Below are 26,222 nucleotides of genomic sequence, written 5' to 3'. Positions count from 1 at the left end.
CTAAATACAAGTTGAGTTAAAAGATTGTTCCAAAATCTGCTGGATATTGTTCTGCAGGTGGTTGACTGTGGCCACCAGGATGTTGGAGAGACTCATAACCTGGGTACACTGGGTGAGGCCAAAGGGTGAAGGGCTCATTTTAGCAGGCTTGTACCAGGCCGGTGTGCAGTCCTGCCCAAGTGCCCGAAGGGCTGGGACTGACCTGGTGCAGGCAGAGGAAAAGCAGGCAGGATGTAGACTTGTGGATGTAGTGTGTGTTGAAGTACTCTGGAATTGGGCTGGTCATGTGATGTAAGTATTCAAAAGGAAGAGGGCTTGGACCTCAGTGATGGATATGGACTGGTCTCTGCTATGACATGGTTGTTCCCTCCTCCACTGGTGTCTAGGCCATCTGCCAGGCTTGAAGATGAGGCACTGTCTGTGTATCAAACGCTTTAGCTAAGATATCAAAGCCCGAGTAATCTCACCTGCAGGTTGGTCCTTTGGCGGTACTTCTGAAGCATCACCACTGTTAAGGGATTCACGGAGATTGGTAAGGGAGGCTACTACATTTGCCAGGGTGCCCAGAGCTGGCTTGTTTCAGCCTTAGAATACATGGTCCGAAGAGGGGTACCGTCCTCATGTGTGACAGAAAGGCTGCTGGATGTTCACAGCCTCTGGGATTCAGACCTGTTTGTCTTGTTCCATCTTCATCTGCCACAAATGCAGGAGTGGCTCTCAGAGGATTTCTCAGATCCTGGATAAAGATTTTCTCAGCTGAAGCAGCACAGTTGCTTGGTTTCTCCCTTTGCACATCAAAGGGCTTTCATTCCCTCTGTCCAGAGTCCATTTTCATGCCAACCACTAAGCTTTGTTCCACTGGGCAAAACTGATGGTGGTTCTGGTGGGGGTTATTGATGCCATCCTGGTTGCTCTGACGCTGTAGATCACACTTTTCCTAATGCTCCTTTGCAATGTTCACCACTACCAATCTCCGAGTACTGGCCAGAGGCTTTGTTGCCACAGACCACACAGTGTTCTACCACCTGGGGCCGCTGGACCTGGACCTTCTGCAGGAAACGCTTCACAGAAGCAGAGTCTCTGACGATTGGAGCCTGCCAGGCATGAGGTTGCCCGAGGCAGTGAGTGTGAGCTGCTTGGCCCAGGAGGTCTCCAGCAGCAGGATCACCTGAGTTCCAGCTCCATCTGGGCTGGTCAAGATGACCTGCTGCTCTGCAGATCCGGAGGTGTCCATTTCTGTGACTGCATCTTCTGTCCTGTTTGCTGTGTGTCACAACCTGAGTGCACTGAGCTGAGGCCACCACAGAGTTGCGGAGATGATTTGGATGTGTGGGGAGAAGCTGGTCAACCCTAGAGATTCCGCCCAGAGATCTGTGTCCATGGTCCCTCGTTTACCTGCTGGGTCCCCACTGTGTGCTGAACCAGCTGCTCTATATTTGCAGCAGTGAGGAAGCAAGATCATTAGGGAACCTCAGGATTTGGCACCCCAGCTGCCTGGAAGTAGGTACAGTGTCTGCAGTGCGGGGGTGGAGCCCACCTCCTCATCTGAGAACGGAGGGGCCGAGATGCAGGCAAGAGACTGGGCCCCGAGATTGGGGGTGGGGATTGGTCCTGAGGATGGGTGACCGGTGGTGAAAAGTCAGGGTTCCTGACCCTCATGCAGCCGCCACCCAAGCTTCTTTATTTTCCCAAGGTTGGAAAAATTACTTTATGAAGACTTAAGAAGTACTGAGTATAATTAACTGTAGTCCAGAGTTAGATGCAATTGGATAATAGTTCAATTCCAAGATACAGGTTGTAGGTGAGACTGTGAAATTTCCTGACCCTTCATTTTAATATGTTGTGCTAATTACCTAAAATAACTCAGATGAACTAATATTTACAGTTGATGGAGTATTTATGAAAAATGTGGCCCCAAGTATTGTGCATGTCTATGTATGCGTGTGTGTATGTGTGTTTATATACAGTTGATATGAACTAGGAAATGAATGTTTCAGAACCTGATGTTTTCCTCAGGACTGAAGTCAAAATTGACTGAAGTCAAAACTGACATGGAAAAGGAAAAAGAAACAATGTGAATGTGGGGCGGAGCAACCTGGCCCTGCTCACCTACGATGTGCGTAGTGAAGGTGCCAATGGATAACCCAGTGTTTATCCAGAAAAACATGTGCATGAGTGATTCCAGCTGTGATGCCCTGCATCGCTGGCCGGCGGCTGTACCTGCGGCCAGATGTGGACAATTATTGGGTGTTCTGGGACTTTGTTGCCTACTTGGTGGCTTGATCTGCAAGCATTTTAAAATAACCACTAACAACATCCAGTCCTGGATTACCAGGCCCTTCACCAAGAGCTGGTCGGACTGAGAAGACTGTGGACAAACTGATGTGGAAAGTGTAACAATTTTAACTCATCGAATCATACTGCTTGTGAGATAATAAACAATCTTATGGTTACTGGGGAAAGGGGGTGGGAAGGGATAAATTTGGGGGTTTGAGATCTGCAAATGTTGGCCACTATAAATAAAAACAGATAAAAAAAAGTTTCTTCTGTATAGCACAGGGAACTACATTCAATATCTTGTAATAAACTTTAATGAAAACGAATATATGTATGTATATGCATGACTGGGACATTGTGCTGTACACCAGAAATTGACACATTGTAACCGACTATACTTAAATAAAAAAAGTCATACTGCTTGTTTGTAATTATGAGGGTTTTCTGTTTGCAGCAAAAGTGGGCTTTTTAGGTGCATTCAAGATTCTTAGTTTGTCCACATCTAGTGAGAGAATTCCCTAAGGAGCTTTGATCTTGTACGTCCATGGAGGAGTGTTCTTGAACGATTCTTGTAGTTCATTACCTGTACCTGGGGAAACTGCTGAAGACCAACTCCCTGCACATGGCTTTCTTTTTCAGCAAATTCCATGTATAGGAGAAGAGTATTCAGCAACCTTGTGTACACAGTAGGTTTGTGACTGACTTTTGGAGCACTTGGGTCGGTAGTGCTGGTAGGCACCTTTGTCAAATGGCTCTCAGTGTTTGAGGGCTGTTGCTGTAGGGAGACATGCTGCACTGATATCCAGGAACCTTATTTCAGAATTACATAAGCCCTCGCTGCAACTTGTATCATGCGCTGGTGAAATAAAATACTCAAATGAAATATAATCTTTGTTTAAACGCCTTTTTGTGGCCTTTTTGTGCAATTCATGCGATTGCGTACTTAATCCCTCACGTGCTTTTCTTAAGTCAGTGCACAGTTCCACCTCCCCTCTGAACTTCTGGATGGAAGGGTCTCCCTTTTGTGAGTCAGTAATCAGGAAAGGCCAGAGAGCAAAAGTAAGGAGACAGGAAGGGATTATTCTATGACACCGGCTGCTAAATGACAACTTAACTGTATGATTTTACCAATCTTTGTGGATCAGAAAGAGGATGGGGTAGAGGGGAAGATCTAATGAAGAACAATGTTTTTGCAATTAAAATGTATTACCACTTCTGCCTACATGATATTTTGAATCTTGAATTTGCTGAGGATGTTACCCAATGTTGATAACAAACAGAAGAGAGAACCAGGAATGTAGAAAATGATTAAAATGTGGTCAAGATTTTAAGTGTCTCATAGGAAATCATTTCTATTTTATTTTGTGAGAAAACAGAAACATTGTCTTAAATAAAATAATTTAAACCTTTCAAACAGTTGTGAATAGATATTAAATGTATTGTGAAATTTCTGATTCATAAATTCTAAAATATTAAATATTAACCAATAAAAAGTTACTTTTTAAAACATTTAAAAAACATTTTTTTGTTGAAGTCTAGTTGATTTACAATGTTGTGTTAGTTTCAGGTGTACAGCAGAGTGATTCAGTGATACATATATTCTTTTTCATATTCTTTATAATTATAGGTTATTATAAGAAACTGAACATAGTTCCCTGTGCTATACAGTAGGACCACGTTGTTTATCTGTTTATATATAGCAGTTTTTATCTGCTAATCCCAAACTCCTAATTTATCCCTCCCCCCAAAAGTTACTTTTAAATCACTAAATCTAATGTTTTAAGAGAGGGATTGGTTTTAAAATCTGGAAACTTAATTTTTTTTTTTACTAATGAAAAGATCACTGAAGGTTTCCCTCTGGAAGAGTTTCATAAAGAAGAGGATGGGACAAATATCTATAACTTTTAATATTCTCATATTTAAAAAGGTTATTAGTATTTTAATAAAATCAATGCATTGCTTTGTACTATAATAAATGGAATACTTTAAAACAAGTTTCTATTTTTGTGTCATCTTTTCAAAGGATTTTTTGGTTTTGTTTTGGGGGGAGGTAATTAGGTTTATTTATTTATTTGTTTTTTTTAATGGAGGTGCTGGGGATTGAACCCAGGACCTCATGCATGCTAGGCAGGCACTCTACCACTGAGCTATACCCTCCCCACTTCAAAGGATTTTTTGTTCTGTTTGTTTATATTAAACTTTTAATGTTTCTTGTTTTGAATCAATTTCAAATTTCCAGAAAAACTGCAAAAGTGGTGCAAAGATCCATAGGGTCCTGTATACCCTTCAGCCAGATTTTCTAATTGCTAACATTGTCCATATTCACATTTCTTACTCTCTCCCCACACACACACAAATAGGCACACACACAGATACACTGACTGCAGGTTTTGTTTTTTCCTGAACTGCTTGAACACAAGTTGCGTACACGATGCCTGTACTCCTTAATATTTAGAGTGTACTTACAATGCAAAAATCAAAATTATGAAATCGACATTCATCTGAGATTACCATTGAATCCACCATTTCCACTCCAAGTTTACCTTTTTTCTCCAAAATTTCCTGTATGAGTTCAAGATGCTACCCAGGATGGTGTGTTGCCATTCAGTGGTCACTGCAATGTGGAACAGTTCCTAAATCTCTATCTTTCTTGACCTGGACATTTTTGAAGAATAAATGCCACCTATGTTGTAGAATCTCTTTTCATTTGGAGTTGCCTGATGCTTCCTCATGATTTACACATTTTGGGCAAGAACTGTCCCATCTTTTAAATCCACTTTTGTGTATGTTACATAAGATAGATGATTTGTCAGAAGTGTAGCACCTATGTATAAGTTATAATCAAATAAAAGGAGTTGTGTGCTTAAACACCCTTTTTTTTTTTTTTTTAAACTGATGGTGATACACGGAGATAAAGACTTGGAGGCCACTGTACTAAGTGGTGAGGGAGGCTAACCAGCCACAGTCTAGGAGCTGGAGCCTGGAAAGAAGAGAACAGGCATTTCAGCTGGAGAATTGTTATGGGAGCCCAGGAGCACTGAGCTGCTGGGTTTTCCTGGTTCTGGGTAAGTATACAATTTAAGCCTCACATCATTGTGTGATCAGACACTTTCTTCTAATTTAAAGACTTGGCTTAGCATTTTGTGATACAGAAATTCAAAAGCCTATGTTTTCAATTTATTTAGTTACTTTTGTTTTGTTTTGTTTTTGGGGGGCGGGAGGTAATTAGGTTTATTTATTTATTCACTTATTTTAATGGCGTTACTGAGGACTGAACCCAGGACCTCTACCACTGAGCTATACCCCCCCCCCTTTACACACTTGATTTTAAATGGCTATTGGGGTTGGAAAAGCTCTTTCAACTACACATTAACCCAAATGGAAAAAGTCTAGCTTTGACTCTGCCTTCCAAATGGTAATTGCCATTGTTTAAAGTTAATTCAAAATTACATCAACGTTATCGTTAAAAAACAACCAGGAAATTTTTATCTAGTGAAGGCTTATAAATTTAAAAGTTTTAACAAGTAGTTTTTTCTCCTTTTTTATAAACACTGAAGCATAGTTGCTGTACGGTAGTATATGTTACAGGTGTACAGTATAGTGATTCACAATTTTTAAAGGTTATACTCCATTTATAGTAAAACATTGGCTACATTCCCTGTGTTGTACGATATATCCTTGTAGCTTATTTTATACCTAGTAGTTTGTATCTTTTAATCCCCTACCCCTATATTGCCCCTCCCTCCTTTTTTCTCCTCACTGGTAACCACTAGTTTTTTTCTCTACATCTGTGAGTCTGCTTCTTTTCTGTGTTACTCACTAGTTTGCTGTATTTTTTTTAGATTCTAAATACAAGTGATATCATGCAGTATTTGTCTTTCTCTGTCCAACCTATTTCACTTAGCATCATACCCTCCAAACCCATCCATGTTGCTAAAAATGGCAAAATTTTGTTCTTTTTTTATAGCTGAGTAATATTCCATCATATATATACACATCACATCTTCTTTATCCATTCATCTGTTGATGGACACTTAGGTTGCTTTCATACCTTGGCATTATAAATAATGCTGTCATGAACATTGGGGTGCATATATTTTTGTGAATTAGTTTAACATCTACGTTTAACATGCACTGAAGCTACTGAAAAAATTTTGTAAGTTAAAACAGTTTTCCAGATTTCTTAAGGGCACATGTATTAGAGGTTTTACAGGCTGCATAATTTTTAGAAATAACAGCATATAACAATGAAAACACTTCCAAACTTCTGTTTTCCACAGCATAAATGGCTTTCAAAAAGTAGCTGTTTTCTTATTTATTGTTAGAGTGAATTTTTTTGTGGTGTGTCACATTCTTGTGTTCTCTGTCATCACTATAGCAAAGATGGGCACAATTTGGCTCACTCGATTTCTTTGCAAGAGAGAAATGAAGAACTCATCTTTAAGCTGGCCAGTTCTTTCAAGGACTTCACCACAGTCTCTCCTGCAACCTTCTACATGGTTGCTTTAGTGGACAGCGAGGTGCACTCTCAGCCCTTCACGCCATGTTGGTGGCTGACAGGTCATTCTCTAGGTACTGCGTTCAGTGGAAGAAAGGCACCTCCCCCAAAGTGACATCCCCTCCCAGGGGCAGCTCTCATTCAATAACTGATCAGTGCTGGGTTAAGTCCTGGCTAGCTTGCTGCAACATGGGACATCGAAGGGCCATCCCAGCTCCAGAGCTGCTCGGGGGACTGGTTGAGGATGCTGTCCTAACTGCATCACGGTTCAGTTTCACCCTCTGCCTAATCCTGCCTCTTGCACTTCCCCGGAGTTAATCCTGAGGGCACTCTTTAAGCAAGTTTCTATATGTGACTCTCCTTAGAATCTGCTTCCGGAACCTGATCTAAGAAAGTTACCCTCCATAAAGGAGTGCAGAGAGTCCCTTACATTTTGTAAATCCAACTGCACCTGCCATGTCCTGCCGCACGTGGCTCTCTTTCGGAGTCACCATCTTTGCTGCCGAGAGCTTGCCTGTGAATGGCAGCAGGGATGCACTTCAGGTGGGACACTGTATCTGTACCATTGCTTGGGAACTTAAAAAATTCCAACTCAGATCATTGACTGCAACTTCCCACATACAATTTTTCTAACAGGAGTTATTTATAACTGAGAGAAAATTGCATTTGGCCCTTCATTTTAGCAGCCCACCAAAAAATGTAGTTCTTCATGTATTTTATTATTGGAAACAATCCAGAAAATACCGCAAGCTGAAATGTGTTAGAAACATCAGTGCTTCATCCAAATATATAGCAAAAATTCGACACAACGTAATCCATTCCAACATTTGTTTCTTTACTCTTCTATAATACTTTCCATCCATCATCAAAAAGTATTTGCTGACAAAGATATACATTTTAGGTTTCACCATATGCTTTTGGGGTGGTATTATTTCAGCCACTTTAACTGTGACAGAAAGAACAAGTGTTTCCCCAGTCAATGTGGCCGTGCTTCTTACCTTTGATGTAAAATGAGAAACCTCAAAAGAAGCTTCTAAATATTTATTACCACATTTCATGACACTGTAAAATTCTGCATGACTTTATAAATCCCTGAAAAATTGTCATGGCTTTGTCTACAGTTTTGAGATGCTCAGTTTTAACTTATCCTGCTGATCTAGGTGGCATTGTGTTACCATGCACCATATCTGTTTCTGGCAATATGGCAAACTAGATTACCCAGGAAGATTTCTGCTGTAGAACACTCACACATGTTAGAAAATATAAAAAGATATCATTTTAAAATGTGTAACCAAGCCAGGAAGCATGTAAGGGAATTCCCAGTGGGCTAAAAATGAAGTACAAACTGAGAACCAAAGCTGAAACACACTGGATGGTTTGACAGCCTGGGAACGGGATCAGGGGAGGGGGCAGGATCCTAGTCTCAGTGGCATAGAGGTTTACCTCTTAGGGCTACACAGGAATAGAAGATAATGTGTTGGGATTCCATGAGTTTAAAGATTGTACTTGGAACCCCCTGCAGAAAGCAAGAGCCTTTGAAGATTCACACTAGAAAAACAACCTATTGGTGCAGAATAGTGTCTGAAGGACATTTGCAGGTCTTCATGTACATTTTAGATAGAAAAGGTCTTTCCTGAAATTCCTAATTATATCCTTTTCCTCACCCAGAGGTGGGATTGAAATCTTTCTATCTGTATGGTTCTGGAAACTCCAAGCCAATGAATTAACATAAAAGTGGTCTGAGCCTGTGAAAACCCTGGGCTTTTGGCAAAATAAATGTAAAACCCCTCAGAGGAACACCCTCCATCTGCATAGTATGAGGTTCCCACCAAGAAGAGTCCCAAAGAGCATGAAAGAGTTCACAATCCAAAATTACAAAGCCTGGAAGAAGACACTGCACCACCATCGAGAGTCAGCAGACACAACAAGCAGCAATAATATATCATCAAGATATATTCAGATAAGAGAACTACTCAAGAGTAAGGATTAAATAAGGATGCTTAAAACAGTGAGAGTCACAGATGACTCCTAGAGCAGTAGGAAGGATGGTAATGAGACTTACTGAGGTGGGAAAGACTAAAGGAGGAAGAGAGCTTTTCTTGGTAGGGATGGGGGTAGAAATCTGGAGTTTTGAGTTTTTACATCATAGTTTTGGACTGTCTATTAGCTATTGAAGAAACAAGATCTTAACAGGCAGCTGGATCGATCTATCTATTTATCTATCTATCTATCCATCCATCCACCCACTCCCTTACCCACCAGCCGTCTCTGTCTCCATCTATCTGTGTATATATAGCCAGACTTCCTAGTATGGAAATTAGATATATGATTGGCATCTGCTGACTTCTCCCATTACATTTCCCTCCAATTCCCTGCAGGCATTGGGTCCTCTTTTGGCCCTTTGAATGCTAATGAATCTCACATGTTGTTACATATAGAACTACCTGGGGGAGTGTTAAAAAAATCCTGATGCCCGGGTTGCATCCCATACATATTATATCAGCATTTCAGGGTGGAGCCAGGCATCAGTGCTTTAAAAAAAATTTTCCCAGTTATATTGAAAAATGCTTGACATACACCACTGAATAGGTTTAAGGTGTACAGCACAAAGGTTTGATTTACAGATGTTGTAAAATGATTATTACCATACATTCAGCTAACGTCCATCATGTTGTGTAGGTACAATACGAAGAAAAGAAAGAAGAAAAGAGAAAGGAAGAAAAAACGTTTCTACTTCTGGTGAGGAGTCTTAGGATTTTATTCCCCCAAAATTTCCTATATATCATACAGCAGCATTAACTATCCTTACCATGTTGTACATTACATCCTAGGACTTACTCTCTTATAACAGGAAATTTGTATCTTTTGGACCACTTTCCTCCAATTCCCTCTCCCTCCAGCCTCTGCCTCAGGTAACCACATGTCTGATCTTTTTTTCCTTTGAGTTTGTTTTTGTTTTTGTTTTTAGATTCCACATATAAGTGAGATCATACAGTATTTGCCTGACTTGTTTCACTTAACATAATGCCTTCAAGTTTCATCTGTGTTGTCCAAAATGGCAGGATCTCCTCCTTCTTTTTTATGGTTGAATAACATCCCATTACACACACACACACACACACACACACACACACACACATCTTTATCGATTCATCCATCAATGGACACTTAGGTTGCTTCTGTGTTTTAGCTATTGCAAATAATGCTGCTATGAGTATGAGGGTACAGATATTCTTCTGAGTTAGTTTTCATTTCCTTTGGCTATATTCCCAGAAGTGGAATTGCCAGATCATATGGTAATTTTGTTTTTAATTTTTTGAGGAACCTCCGTACTGTTTTCCATAGTTACTGTACCAATTTACATTCCCACCAGCTGTGCACAAGGGTTCCCCATTCTGCACGTCCACCCCAGCATTTGTTATTTCTTGTCTTTTTGATGACGGCTATTCTACTAGGAGTGAGGAGTGATACTCATTGTGGTTTTAATTTGCATTTCCCCAATAACGAGTGATGTTGAACATCTTTGTAATACCTGTTGGCCTTTCATATAGAAAAATGTCTAGGTGGTTTGCCCATTTTTAACTGAGTTATTTGGGTTTTTTTAAACTACTGAATTGTATGAGTTCTTTATATATTTTGGATATTAGCCCTTTATCAGATATATCTGAGATATACCATATATATCATATAAACCATATTGTTTGCAAATACTTTTTCCCATTCCATAGGTTGTCTTGTCATTTCAGGCATCAGTAATTTTTAACATTTTTTTTTTTAATTGAAGTATAGTCAGTTACAGTGTGTCAGTTTCTGGTGTACAGCACAATGTCCCAGTCATGCATATGCATACATATATATTCATTTTCATATTCCTTTTATTAAAGGTTATTACAAGATATTGAATATAGTTCCCTGTGCTATACAGAAGAGATTTGGTTTTTATCGATTTTTATATAGTGATTAACTTTAGCAAATCTCAAACTCCCAAATTTATCCCTTCCCACCCTCTTTCCCCCAGTAACCATAAGATTTTTTACTATGTCTGAGAGTCTGTTTCTGTTTTGTAGATGAGTTCATTAGTGTCCTCTTAGGTATCAGTAATTTTTAAAAGTCTCCAGGGGATTCCAATGTGCAGCAAGGTTCAGAAACAGACTGCTCTGACCCCTGGGCGGCTCAGAGTGTGGCTCTCCATCCAGCAATGCGGTCCTTCCCGGTAGCATCGACTTCACCTGAGAGCTTGTTAGAAATGCAGGATCTCAGGCGACACCCCACCTGCCTGAATCAGATCCTGCATTTTAGCCAGCTCTTCCAGGATTTACGTCCACATTAATGTCTGAGAAGCACAGTGTCTGTCTCTTGTTTTTATCCCCCTCCTGGAAGCCTTGCCCCTCCTTCCTTGTACATCCTCTGGCTAGTCTTCTGGGGATGGCCTTACTGTGATTGTTGGCTCAGACAGCAGTCTCCTAGATTTTGAACCCATGGCGGCAGGGACGGCTTTACCGACAGTAGGTGCTCAGTCGGCGTGTGTTGAATTGAGTGGCTAAGGCAGAAATTGGTCCGGTGGGACTCACAGGTGTAGATGGCAAAGCCCTGGGTCTGTCAGATCCAACCCCCTGGAGAAACGGGTCTAACAGGCAGCAGGCTCTGATGTGATGAGCTATGACCCAAAGGCTGCACTGGGCTATTGATTCTTTCATATCTTCCTTGCTGTGGGGGAGGAGACTATGGCTTGCAGGTGCGTGCTCCTAGCCAGGGGGGAAGCCTGAATTCTTTTGGCGTAACTCCTCACAGGTGTGGCAGAGAATAAGGGGTTCGGCTAGCTTGAATTTCTCCTAAGATTTTATTAGAATTGTTTCCTACGATAATTTTTTTTCCTAATTATGAGACGGGTACAAAAAGAGGCACAGTTGGAGGAAGGTGGTCAAAAGGCACAATCTTCCGGTTATAGATAAATGAGTGCTAGGATGTCAGGTACAACATGATGACCATGGTTAACACTGCTCCGTAATACACAGCTGACTCCCGACCAACGCAGGGGTTGGGGCGCCTACCCCCGACACCGTGGAAAATCCAAGTGTAACTTTTGACTCCCTAAAAACTTAACTACTAATAGCCTCTTATTCACCAGGAACCTTACCAATACATAGTTGATTAACACATATTTTGTATACATATTATTTGCTGTATTATGTTGGGCCCTACTCCACAAGACCACAAGGCCTGAACTCGCCCAGTTCTAAGACCAAAGGAAGAGCCGGGAGCAGTGACAGAGCCATCAATGAGTTAATAGATGGGGGAGCTTACTTGTCTGAAGGAAGGTCCTGGGGCGACTCCCCCAACGTGCGGTGGACCGCGGGCAGCGGCTGCAGTCTGTGCTCCTGGGCCAGGGGAGCGGGGAGGTTAGCAGTTATAAGGGGAACTGACATCAGGTTGGCTCCTCGGTTACCAGGGAAACCAGCAGGAGGGCACGCCCCTTACCACCCCCTGTAAGAACAATCACCAGCTGGGGCCTGGGGCCCCATCACCTGAGCAGGTGTATGACGCAGACACCTATTGAGCAGGGGACAAACAGAGCAAGGGGACAGCCATCGTGAGTGACCTGACCGTACATCTTACAATTAAATAAGCTAGAGAAGAAAAAACGTTATTAAGAAAATCATAAGGAAAATACATGTACATTATGGTATTTATCAATCCCATTAAGTTGGTGTCTGTTTACCTGCCGGTACCCACACCAATATTGTCTTACATGGAGCAAAGCACTGTAGATGTTATTACTAACACTAGACATCAAACATGAAAAGCTAATGTGAAAAAGAAATTCGTATTTATTTACAAGTATAAAAATTCATGCATTGATACTGAAGCAGCAGCAATATGATTGCTCTACGGTAGCCTAGCTCATACACTAATGGAGGAATTATTATAAAATTTTTATGACACACAGTATTACAGTCACATTCACAATATAGTATTGGGAACATTGTTACATTAAAGAAAAAACAAAACACTTACCTGTGATGACAGGCTGATAACGCAGTCTCTCCGGTTACAAGAGAGAGAGACACCCTGTGTGGTCACGTAATTCCCTGAAAGGGAAGTTATACAACAGTAAGAACACATTATTAATTCCATATTAAATACCACTCTCATGCCTACGTCAGGGTAGGTTATTCAGTTCAAGGATAGGCTATTCAAGACTACACTGTATAGCACAGGGAAATATACACAAAATGTTATGATAACTCACAGAGAAAAAAACGTGACAATGAGTGTGTATATGTCCATGAATAACTGAAAAATTGTGCTGAACACTGGAATTTGACACAACATTGTAAAATGATTATAAATCAATAAAAAATGTTAAAAAAAAAAAGATAGGCTATTCAGTCTTGCCCATGACGGTCTACAAGTATATTTTCATATGTTTATTGAAAAATATCTGCTTGTAAGTGGACCCACACAGTTCAAGGCCACGTTGTTCAGGGGTCAACTGCACAGGAAACCTAGATTGTATTCTCATCACAAGGGGAAAAAAACCCTTTTCTGTCTTTTTTTTTTTGCTTTTCCTGGGTGGACCCAATATGGACGCTAACTGAACATATTGTGGTGATGATTTCACCATATGTGTGGGTCAAACCTTTATGCTGCACACCTTAAACCTATACAGTGATGTATATCAATCAAACTGGAAAAAAAAAGAAAAGCACATAGAAAAAATGAATTACTTGTTATCCTGTCACTCAGAAAAAAGAAATCCACCTATTTGGCTTATATTTTCTAGCATTTTTGTGGAGACAATACTACGACACAGTATCTTAGGAGACCCCCGGCGTCTGCCCGCCTCGTCTCTCTCTGACTTTGCTGGTTTTTCCCCCAGCGTGAGCCCCACCCTCCCACTGCTGATGCTTGTGCAGGCAGCCACACCACCTTCAGGTCTTTTTTCAGGCTCTTTCCCAAGCGGGCCATCTCCTTAAATACCCCTCCCCTTCTAGTCTTTGCTCAAATCTCACATTCTCAAAATAGCCTAGCTCGACAACTGTGTTTCAATCCTAAACCCACCCCCACATTTCCTCAAACCCACGACTTCCAGGCCTCCTTAGTGTGCTCCACTCTGCTTTTCTTAACAGAATTTGGGATTTTCTAACATGCTGGAGAACGTACTTATTTAATTCCATCACTGTTTATTACCTGGCTTGCTCCCCCCCACCCCCACCCCCTTCTAGAATGTAGCTCTTCAAGGGCAAAGGATTTTTGCGAGTATAGCAGTGATCAGCAGAGTAGATGGTCAATAAAAATGTGTTGAAGGAATGAGTGAGTGTATAACTGTCACCAAAATTGCCACATACTGTAACATGCTCTTTTGTAGACTTAGTGATAAACTGCTGTTGTTTTTAACTTGTTACTGAATGCAAGGTCGCGTGCCCGACATACAGTGAGGCCAAACTGAAATGTGAGAGTTTGGAGCAGAGAAAGGCTCACTGCAGGGCTGAGCAAGGAAGATGGGGGTGGTGCATGTGCTCAAGACCCCTGACCGCCCTGAAAGGGTTTCAGCTGAGACTTTTTAAAGACCAGATGAGGGAGGGGCATGCCCAGGTCTGTGATCAGCTGTGCACAATTCTCGGGACTGGTTGCTCAATCCTTAGGTTCCAGAAGGCTCATGATCATCAAGTAGTTGATTTCTTCCATTTGGTGGTGGTTTTAGCATCTGAGAAACTCAGGAAATATTCATGAGATACTGTTATCTGGGTGTTTCCAAGAGGAGCTACAGCGGAGGACATGGGGAAGGGATCTGTCCTGGGAACGCCTCATAGGGGTACAAACTTAGCCATAAACTGCAACCATCTCATCCCATTAATAAACATTATTTGACATGGCTATATCCCTGAAAGTTTTCATGATTTATTGCAAAGAGTTTCTGCAAACATTATTAAACACAAACATCAGTAAAGATTGGAAGCAAGACTAGGGAAGAGCTGACCTCACCCCATTCATTACCTTTATTCATATATATTTGCTGAATAAATGAATCTATATTTATTGCAGACATATAATATTTCAACAAACATTATATCTTTATATATTTCATATAATGGGATACACCTATTCATAATTATATATATTCATATATATCATGAAAAAATGGTGGTGGAGAAGCTGAGGGAATAAAAATTCAAATTATATGTTGAAATAATATTCTTGAAGGCAGAAGCCATATGTGACTTAACTTTTTTCTCCCCAGTCATTGTGTAGCCAAGCAGGACCCTGTGGGGCTTTCTGGGGTCAGACCCCTCCCCCATGTCCTCTACTGTAGCTCCTCTCTGAAGGACCCAGATAATAATGTTACAGCAGGCAAACAGCTAGATATGAGCAGAGAAAGAGGGTCGCAGGCCAAATGCAGGAAACCACACATCATGTGAGAACCAGGGGTCCCTGGGCAGAGAAAGAAAAGCAGGAAGCTCTGGGTTGATAAGTGGTCACACCTTTTGGGGTGATGGGCAGCTCAGGCCGACAAAGAAAGGTAGGAAAAAGCAGGAATCTCCAGGGTCTGAATGTAATCTTTTGCTCATTGTGCCCTCATTACAATAAAATTAGCCTTGCAGATGAGAAGTACCCATCATGCACCGAGGCCATGACAATGATGATCCGGAATACATAAGGACAAAAATCCCTCCTCCCTTTGGAAAGGTGGAGCTGGGATGAAAATCAGGGAATATGACCCCAAACCCTTCCCTCCCCAACGAATATTTTGCCCATTTTTATACTCTGTGTAACTAACTTGGCCAAAGAAACTCAGGGCAGCTGCTCACCTGAGCCTGCCCGCTCTCCCCTTGAGAGTGGCCTATCCATTACTTAATAAAGCCCCACTTTACTTTCTTAACCTCTGCATCTTGTCTCTGAATTCTTTTTGGGACGGGACAAGGACTGATCACTAGTTACATCTACCAGCAACAATAGTATCTCATGTATATTTCCTGAGTTTTTCAGATGCTTAAAACCACCACCAAAGGGAAGAAATGAACAACTTGGTGATCGAGAGCAGGTGGCCCCAGACCCACTGGTGCCTAGGGGTTGATAGTGTTGGCCGCCCTGTTGCCTCTGTATCAACCCATCAGGAAATTGTGCACGAGCTGATCGTGTACCCTGTGACCACCCCAACCTCTGACCTGGCCTTTAAATATGCTTTGCTGAAACACTTCGAGGAGGTCGGGGTTCTCTTGGGCATGAGCCACACCGCCCTCCTTGCTTGGCCCTGCGTAAAACTTTCTCTGCTCCAAACTCATGTTTCAGTTTGTTTGGACTCATGGTGCGTTGGGCACCCGAACTTGCCTTCGGTAACAATTGGGATATAGTCCAAGCTCTCTCCAGCTCTGATGGGGTCAGCCCATTCTCCCTACAGTGGCTGCCACTTGCCTTGGAGGTGTGTGTGTGACAGCAGCTGTCCACCCCCAACCCCCAGCAGCTCCTCTTCCTCCCCTGCTCCTGGTTCCAGGGCTGATGGCACAATGTAATTCTTAGATACCATTTTCAGATTTGGGGGCAACTCGTGTGTGTCAGGGGGAGGAAAGAAGCAAAGATTCTGGTGATTAGAGGAAAGAGTTCCATTTTGCCACTAGTCCCTTCCTCTGCTCCTTGGCCAGGGTCCTTCTCCCTTCTCATTGTTCTGCTGCTGACTGTTGTGACTGTGTGACCACCTACCATCTTTTCATCTGTTTGGCAGCATGGTTCACACGTTCTGGATGACAGCAGAGACCGTGAGGAACTATATGACTCAGCCTGGGAAAATGGCCACCTTTCTTTATTGTTCTTCTTTGGCATTTGTGTTGTTTTTAATTGCTCTTTCTTGCTAATTATCCTGGGAGACAGCGAGTGTTAAGGGCCTTCTATCAGACTACAAAAGAAGTCAGAGAGGACTGGCACCTTCCATTTTCAGAAAAGAATTAAAAGAAAATGAACCTTCTGAAGTAGACATTGCTCTTTTTACTAGAATGAGGAAAATTTTCGAGAAGGCACGCACGCTGAATGCCTTAAAGGAGAGCTTCAATTGCGATGCTGGATGAAAGTGTAACAAGAATTTCTTAGAGCTGAGATGACTGGAGAGTAAGAGGCATCTGTTATTACTATCATGCCCATTTTTTACTCGTTATCTTTTATGTATTGTGTATTTGTCATCTTTTTTAAAAATGTTTTTTTAGGGAGGAGGTCATTAGATTTATTTATTTATTTTGATGAAGGTACTGTGACAGCAGGCAGATAGCTAGATACGAGCAGAGAAAGGGGGACACAGACCAAATGGCAGGAATTGGGCAGAAAGGAGGGGCACGGGCCAAATGCAGGAAAACCACATCATGTAAGTACTAGGGATCTCTGAACAGAGAAAGAAAAGCAGGAACCTTTGGGCTGATAAGTGGTCAGAACTTTTTGGGTGATGAGTGGCCTGGAGACTGACAAAAGTGAGAAAATGCAGGAATTTCCAGTGTCTGAATATAACCTTTTGCTCATTATGCCCTGATTTCAATAAAATTAGCCTTGCAGATCAGATGTACCCATCATGCACCAAAGCCATGTCAGTGCTGATCGAGACTAAATAAGGACAAAAATCCCTCCTCCCTTTGGGAAGGTGGAGTTGGGATGATAAGCAGGGAATATGACCCCAAACCGTTCCCTCCCCAATAAATATTCCGCCCACTCATTTTTACACCCTATGTAGCTAACTTGCCAAAGAAACTCAGGGCAGCCGCTCACCTGAGCCTGCCCAGTCTCCCCCTTGAGAGTGCACTATCCATCCTTTAATAAATCCTCACTTTACTTTTTTAACCACTACGTCTTGTCTCTGAATTCTTTCTGGGACGGGACAAGAACCTGGAACACCGGTCATATCCACCGGCAACAGTCCTGGGGATTGAACCTGGCCCTCGTGCGTGCTAAGCACACGCTCTGCCAGTGAGCTGTACATTTCCCGCCTACCCCATCCCATCATCATATTTTTTTAGAAACTGCATTAACTCTTTCAGAAAGATTTCTGAGAAGTCCTGTTTGTGACAGAAAGATGGATTTACTGAATAAAATATAATTCATAAAGATAATTTGAATATAAAGTCGAGTACAAGTTTATCTTTTCTAGAGTTGGAAGGTGAATCTGGTAAGTCGGACATGTACTCATAAAAATTGTATAAGACATACTTGTGTGGAATGAGAGTAGATGTCAGTATTCCTTCTGCGTAGTCCAGTTAATTAGAAAAGAAGTAGAGAGGGGGGAAAAGCTCCTGGAAATAAGATTTAATTTCATATGTAATCAGAAGAAATATGCCAAGTAAATCATCACTAATTCAAATAGTCAAGAAAAATCTAGGAAGAGCCCTAGGAAACAGAATTAGCTATGCAGAGGTTGAAGCATTGGCAAAATGTCACAGTTACAAATTGCCATTTTTCCCCCCATGAGTCCTGAGTAATGCTTCGTCCACAAATCCCAGAAGACTTTTCAGCACGTCTCAGCAGGGAACGCTTGTACTTGCCGCAGGAATTTCCAGCTAGAGAGAGAAGAGGCGGACTTTGGAAGGCCGGCTTCTTATTTTTTGAAAAGCTTCCTGGAAGTCTGCACTACCCTTCATTTCCTCCTCATGGGAGGACCTGTGCCTGTCACCCCTTTGTCTCCCGCAGGTGCTGTAGGCCATCCGCAAGGGTCCATTTACACACAATCCTGTGGTGTGAAGGATGGCCTGTGGGCCTCTCTGGCCCAATAATAGGTTCCTGGTTTCTTCTGCTTCAGGAAAGGGAATGCCTTATTATCCCCTAACCTCCTACTGACAGTGCTTATTTGCTACGGTTCAGATAGCTCGTGATTGAATACAGAGCTCGAAAACTTATCTTAGACAGGACCCCTCACCAGAGGACTCATTCCTGGGCCTGGCTGCTGGAAGTTCCCTTCAAAGCATGCTGGGAATGGCCCCAAAGTTCTGATCCTGGAGGCTTCTCAGTGTGCTCAGGACTCTTCACAGTCGACACTGGTTATGGCTGAGACTGGAGATTCGCTTGGGGTAAGGGGGAGGCAGGGAGGTCTAGGTTCTGTGGGGTGCTGTTTTACTTCCTAATTTTTCTTCCTGATTCCTTTGGAGCCACTGGAATCTGTGGCTTTCCATAGCGGGTTGGGGGCAATTAACCTTTCCCATTCCTGGATCTGCATTAAAAGGAAACCATACTATGGCATTTGAGGTGGAATTGGCATCAGTTTTCCCTGAGGAACGATACTGTCAATGGTTAGGTTCTGTGGGCCTGTTGGTAACAGTATAATTAATCGATGGTCTGAGTTGAGTGGGCTTCAGTGGGCTGTTCTACACTGTCTGTAACGTTGTTTCTATGAGAATAATATATCCTGAGTTAAGAATGGACTTAAAAACATTTGGAGGGTGAACCATTTCTCTGTGGGAGCCTAGGGGGCTGGCATGTGGCAGCCATGATGGAGAATTGAGGGAAGGCGGTCCCAGGTGGCATTCTCCTTGCTTGCAAGTTTCAGTCTTCTAGCTTTATGTGCCTCCATGGCTCCTCATTTCTCTGCTTGGTTTAGGAGTCTGAATATGCAATTCTCCAGTCAGGTGAAGAGGATTATTTTCTATTCATTCCCCCATCAGTGATTGCCCTAAAACTTTCTTCATCTTCTTTTTTTAATACAATGCCATTTCATTTTTGTCGTTTGGTGAAAGGAGGGCATTAAAAATTTTTTTTTTTTAACTTAAATGATTAAATTACTGAATGAATGCTGAATTTTCTTAGTTGCATAGGTCAAACTTCTGGAATCCCTCTTAACCCTTTTTTCTCTCAGACAATATAACCACCAATTGTCAGCAAAGAATGTCATCTCTACATTCAATACTCAGAATCCAGATACACACACACTTGCGCACACGCGCACACACACTAGAATATTATTCAGCTATAAAAAAGAATAAAATGCCATTTGCAGCAACATGGATGGACCTGGAAGTCATCATTCTAAGTGAAGTAAACCAGAAAAAGAAAGAAAAATACTATATGATATCACTTATGTGTGGAATATTAAAAAAAAAAAGGGACACAAATGAAGTTATTTACAAAACAGAGACAGAGTCCCAGACATAGAAAACAAACTTATGGTTACTGGGGGGTGGGGAGGGATAAATTGGAAATTTGAGATTTTTAGATACTGACTACTTTATATGAAATAGATAAACAACAAGGTCCTACTGTATAACATAGGGAACTATATTCAATACCTTGTAATGGCCTATAATGAAAAAGAGAAATTTATATATATGTATAAATGCAGCATTATGCTGTACACCAGAGATTAATACAACATTGTAAACAAACTATACTTTAATAATATATATATGTAAGAATTCAGTGACTTGTCAGTAGTCCCATCATGGGTTTTTTCCCCAGCCCCTGGAACGGTGCCTGGCACATAGTAAGCACTAATAAATATTTATTAAGTGAGTGAACAAATGAATGAATGGATGGATGAAATACTTTTCTGATTCTATTGAGAGAATCATAGGATCTGTCCTCCTTAAATGTCAATATACTGAATTGTATAACAGGCTTTCTAATGTGAAACCAACCTTACATTCTTGGGAGGAAACACAACCTAGTCAGGCTGTATTATCTTTTAAAATAGTTGCTGGATTCAGGTCTAAATGTTTTATTTAGAATCTTTTTTTATCATGTTTGCTAGTGATATTGCGCTTTCTGCTACACTTTCTTTGGTATCAAAGTTGTACAAGCCTTATACAATGAGTACAGAGCGTACCCTGTTTTTCTAGTCTCTGTAAGAATTAATGTAAGACGGGACCAGGAAATACTTAGATTTTTGGTTAAAACTCACCTGTTAAAATGTGTAGGCCTGTTTGTGTGCATATGTGTGTGTAAATATTTTGAATATTGACTGTTTCTTTAACTAACTAGGGGGATTAATTAGTTTTTAAAAATTTCTCCTGATTCAGTTAGGATGAAGTTATATGTATGTGTGATTGTGTGGTTGTGTATATGTGTCTGTACATGTACATATGTGTATATATGTATTATATAAATACATATGTATACATGGAAATTGTGCACTTCAAGTGTTCACATCTATTGGAGTCAAGTTATTCATAATAGTCTCTTTTTAATCTTTGTAATGATGCGTTTGTGATAACTTCCAGTTTTTCACTTTTAGCATTTTTAGGGAAGGTCTTTTACTCTTTATCAGTCTTGCTAGAAGGTTGTCAATGTTATTAGTGTTTTCCAAGAGCCAACTTTTAGTTCATTTATTCTTTCTCTGATTTTTTTTCACCCTATTAAATTATTTCTGTTATTTTATTTTTATCTTTTTCACCTTTATTATTTTATTCTTTTCTAGCATCTTAGGTTAAAGCTCAATAAATTAATTTTAAGGTTTTCTTTTTTCTCACAAACAAAATAATGAAATTTTAATAGATATTATTTCTCTTTTATTCAACTCTATATATTCTCTAATTTTCACTTTGATGCTTTCTTTTAGTCTGAATTACTTAGAAAATTTCTCAGTTTCCAGATGCATTAAAAATATCTTTGTCATGTCATTCTAAAATTGCATTATGATCCACATGAAAATAATTATTAAAAATTACTGAATTTTACTTTATTGGTAGCAACTGGTCAATTTTTATATAAATTTTTATGTTCTCAAAAAGGCTAGGTTTTTTTTAAAATTTCATTCTTGAGTTTAGTATTTTTTATATGTTCTTTTAAATATGCTTGTTAATTATGTTATTCAAATTTTCTATATTCTCACTATTTTTTGGTAAGTATAATAATCTAATATAGTAATAGCCAAAAGCATGTAAAAGTTCCATATATAATATATATTTTACATAATGTAAAATTCCTTATATAAATTCTTTATATAATGTCAACATATTTTAGTTCTGTCAAATTTTGCTTTTATTTTAAAGCTATGCTTTAGACATGTACAAGTTTAAAATCTATATCATTTTGGTGAAATGATCCTTTTAGTCATGAAGTAGTAATTCTTTTTTTCTAATAATGCTTTTTGCTCTAAAGTTTTTTGATATTAATATAGCTATATTATACAAAATAGCCTATTTACAGTTGTCTGTTATGGAGAAAAATTGGCACCAAGCAACAAAAATGTTTAATGTTAAGACATTGATATACAAAGGATAATATATTTTTTATTTTAGAACACTATGCATCTATATAAAATAATGTTGTACATTATAAACTTTATAAAGAAAAAAGAAAAGTAGAACATAACTTGCATTATATTGATACTATTTTTGTGCCCCCTGGATACAGATGTGAATGTATGTGTAGCAAATAGCCTGATATTATCCACCAGAATGTACTACTGGCTACTTTGGGTGGAGGAATTATAAATAGTTTCTAAATCTTTTTGTTCTCTTTGAAAAATGTATTTCCGTATTATGAGTTAATTATTTATTTTGAATACTGAACATGTTATTTTTATTAATAGAAATACAATATGGCTTGTTATTTGACAAAAAAAGCTCCCCCCATTATTCTGTAATTTTTGAGCTAGAGAAACAGGAATTTGAGCTAGAGAAACCTTATTTTTCAAAAATTATATTTTAAAAATGTTTAAAAATAAAATAAATATATTTATAAAATTTACATATATTAAATATATAAGTATATATTTAAAAGTTTAAAAATATAAATAAATATATTTAAATATATCTATACTTTATAATAATTTACATATTAAAATATATAAAAATATAATGTATGATATACATAATTTATATATACAATATATAAATATATAATAAATATAAATACAAACATAAGGTACTACTGTGACATATAAACTTTAATTTCTAAAACACAAGTATCTGGGGTGAATAGGAAGCTTGCATCCATCTTTCTTCCTCAACAAACATAATGATAAGCTCAGAATGGTATGTGACATAATGAATTTCAAAAATCCTATGATTGTATGACTTTCTATTTCAAGCTGATGTATTTTAGAAAGACATAGTGGAGGATAGAATTCCAGAAGCTCAAATGCAAGGTTGTTTTTTGAACCATGAATGAATAGAGAAAAATCCTCTCCAGTTTGACCAGTTGCATGAGCGTGTTGTGCGTAGAATGTCTTATTTTGTTGGTACCCCTCTCAGAGGTTAGCAGATGAATGTCAACATAGCAACAATATGAAACTGTCACTTGGTGGAGCTAGAATACTATGCAATTCCAATATACTCTTACAGCAGATTTCTTGGGAAAAGTGGCTTCACTGGCAAAATTCAAGACTAATACCCCCAACTGTCAAATATTGGGATACAGAGCCTTCGGGGAAGCCTGTTTTTATGGTTTTCTTTATTATTGTGCCAGAGTTTAAGTAAATGTCAAATTTATTGGGGACAAAGGTCTTTTGCTTGTTGCAGTCAGTACGTGACAGTCTGTTTATCAAGCTAAGTCAACGCTGTAGCTCCTCCCACCCCAGGAGTCAGGTAAATGGGTATATCATCTAATGACTGAATGATACCTTAGCACGTTTCATATGGCACCTAAAAGGCCATGATAATTTCACTTGCTACGTCAATTACTGTAAGGTCAAGATGGGCTTTTAGGTAGTTTGTGATGCTGAGAACACAATGCTCAATAGATGTCACAAAAGTGTTGATAGATAGCAGCCTTGAGGCTTCTCTGGGCACGTTAGAGATTTTAGGGCCACCCAGATATTAACCAAATCTTTAAGATGACATGTTAAGGTGTCCATTAAATAAAGGCTTCTACAGACATGTGAAGTCCTTCCCAGGAATGAATTGAACTCTTTTGAAAAATTCTGATCACAGCCTTTCTTACTTCAATCTTTCCCAAACTGAAAAATCAAAGTCAGATTTTTATATTTATGTATGGGTAGGTATAATTTTGTACCTTCATCCAGGTTACATTTTGCCAACTTTTTCTCTCAGGTGATGGATATATTCCAAAAGGAATGATCTTAAAATAAGATTAACACCTTTCATACTTAAGAGGTCTTAGCTAAGATACCTTGACTGCACGAATGGAATGATGAATTTAACATAGATGTGGGGGATTATAATGACACATGAAAAAGAATAAATGAGGGTTTTTAAAGATGTCTTAATTTGCCTTGATTCTGATACTCTCATATCTTTTCTTTCTCTTTTTTCACAGAAGACTTGTTTTTTTGCAGTGAGAAAGATTTCATTTGACCCTGTCGGTGACCCTATCTGGGAGAAGTGTGCACACAGGACAATTAGCCTTCTATTATTGTCAGGGTAGGTCCAGGTTTTGTGGGACTTGACTTTGAAGCCCTGTACAGGTTAGTGCTCTTTTATGTAAAAAGACACAAAATTACAAATGCAGAATTAGGCATAAAAGTCTACATTGGTTTAAAATGAGAAAAAAGTAACAAATTGAAAATGTAGAAAAGCTGAAAAAAACCCTAGAACATCGCAAGATCCAGAGAAATAATATTTTTGTTAATTAACTGCCAATACATCTGTATTATAATTTCCCACAGACTGTCTTCTGGCTCCAAATATTTGCTGTCTTGTTTCTTCTCCGCTATGCCTACAATTCCAGTCCGGATACCATAGCCGTGTTTCTATCGCTGTATGAATTCTGTCTCTCATCTTAATAAAACAATGCTGGATAATTCACTAGAGTAGGCAGGAGTATTTTGGAATCCATTTGTATATCAGAAATGCCAATAATAACTTAGCTATACAAGGAAGTGACTGCAAACCACATAAATAACTCCCACTAAACTCAAATTAAATGTATCTCTAACTCAACATCCCAGAGTTCTGGAAGGGCCCCATGCAAACGAAGAGCCTTTCATGTGAACTTCATTAGCTCCACAGTAGTTTTACCTTAAAAAAAAATCATTCTAGCATAATGTACCTCATATGGTTAACATTGTCATTGTCTTTAGGGTGATTAAAAATCTGGAAACCACTAACGCTAATGACACTTGCAAATGAAGGGATGGCAACTTTGGGCAAATGTAGTCTTAATATTTATCGTATAAATGAGGACATCCCCACAGGGATGTTATTTCAAGATGTTGTTTTCTGAGAGTTGTTCCTTGGCTTTAGTAAACAGTTGCTGAAGGAAATAAAGGCATTAGGACTTTAATTCTTGCATATTTCTCTGATTCACTCTCATTCCTTCTGTATACCATTAGAAAATATCATTAAAAATTTAGCTTAAAAGGCACAGATACTGTTCTATTATTTAACTTGTATTTTTAAAACTGAAGTACAGTCAGTTACAATGTGTCAATTTCCAGTGTACAGTCGTACATATACATGCATGTATTTGTTTTCATATTCTTTTTCATTATAGGTTACTACAAGATATTGAATATAGTTCCCTGTGCTATACAGAAGAAACTTGTTTTTTTAAATCTATTTTATATACAGCAGTATTTGCAAACCTCAAACTCCCAATTATCCCTTCCCACCCCCTTCCCCCCGCATTTAATTTGTATTCTTAATCTCACAGATCTTCAGCTCCCACAGGGAAGACCACTGGTTATGTCATGGTGCGTATCCACATTATTGAAAGAGTCTCCCTTTTTGTGATCAAATAAAAAAAACCCAAACCCAAAACAACACAGCTTTGCATCACACACAAAATTGTGTTTGGTTTGATGATGTAGGAAAATCTGACCCCTGAACAGAGGACCCTCTGCATGCCCTCCTTTTGTCGAACATTAAAGCCACCGTAATAACAGTCAATGTTGATCAAGTGCTTGCTGTCAGCCCGGCTCTTAGGTAAGTGCTTTACGCGCATTCCTTGCTTAATCCTCAAGACAGTTCTAAGGAAGTCGGTATTACTTGACAGATGAAGAAACTGAAGCTTAGAGGGTTTAAAAGACAAGCCTTGATCCATGCAGAGTAAGTGGCAGGGCTGGTGTCTGAATACAGACTTCAACAAAATCCGCCCTGAAATATTGTCCCCGTAGCTGTGAAGAACGGCAGGAGAGTTTGAAACTCGTAGGTAGCACTTGAATGACCACAACTTGGGAAGTGGAGAAGCCCTCCATTGAAGAGAAAGAACAGCGAGGAAAGACAGGAGAAGCCCCGCACTGGGCTCAAACCATGTGGGTTTGTATCTTTGCTCCATCCTTTACTAGCTGGTTGACTCTTGGCAAGTTACCTAACCTTCCTGGACCTCGGTTTCCCCTTCTGCTAAGAGAGGATAATGCGAATACGGTGTGAGGATTTAATGCGCAACCAGTGCCTGGTATATGAAACCCTAGAAAAAGAGAACACCATTATTGTCCCTTAACATTTAAGCTTTTTTGTCCTTTGAAATAGAGTATGTGGCGTGTGAAATGCTAAGTAAACAGTATGAAGCAATTTCTTCATCTTTCTGACTTTTATAATACATACATTATTTGGTTACAGAACCTGTAGGTATATTGGAGAAT

General features: G+C 39.6%; 1 pseudogene; it reads right to left on the bottom strand.

The window, feature by feature from the left end:
• LOC105072597 (nuclear receptor subfamily 2 group C member 2-like) overlaps positions 1–26,222 on the bottom strand; it is an 80,009-nt pseudogene continuing 53,787 nt past the window's right edge.

This window comes from Camelus bactrianus, chromosome 1 (assembly GCF_048773025.1).
Source record: "Camelus bactrianus isolate YW-2024 breed Bactrian camel chromosome 1, ASM4877302v1, whole genome shotgun sequence".
Lineage (NCBI taxonomy): Eukaryota > Metazoa > Chordata > Mammalia > Artiodactyla > Camelidae > Camelus > Camelus bactrianus.
The sequence above is the reverse complement of the archived record's forward strand: the minus strand, read 5'-3'. Positions and strand labels throughout refer to the sequence as shown.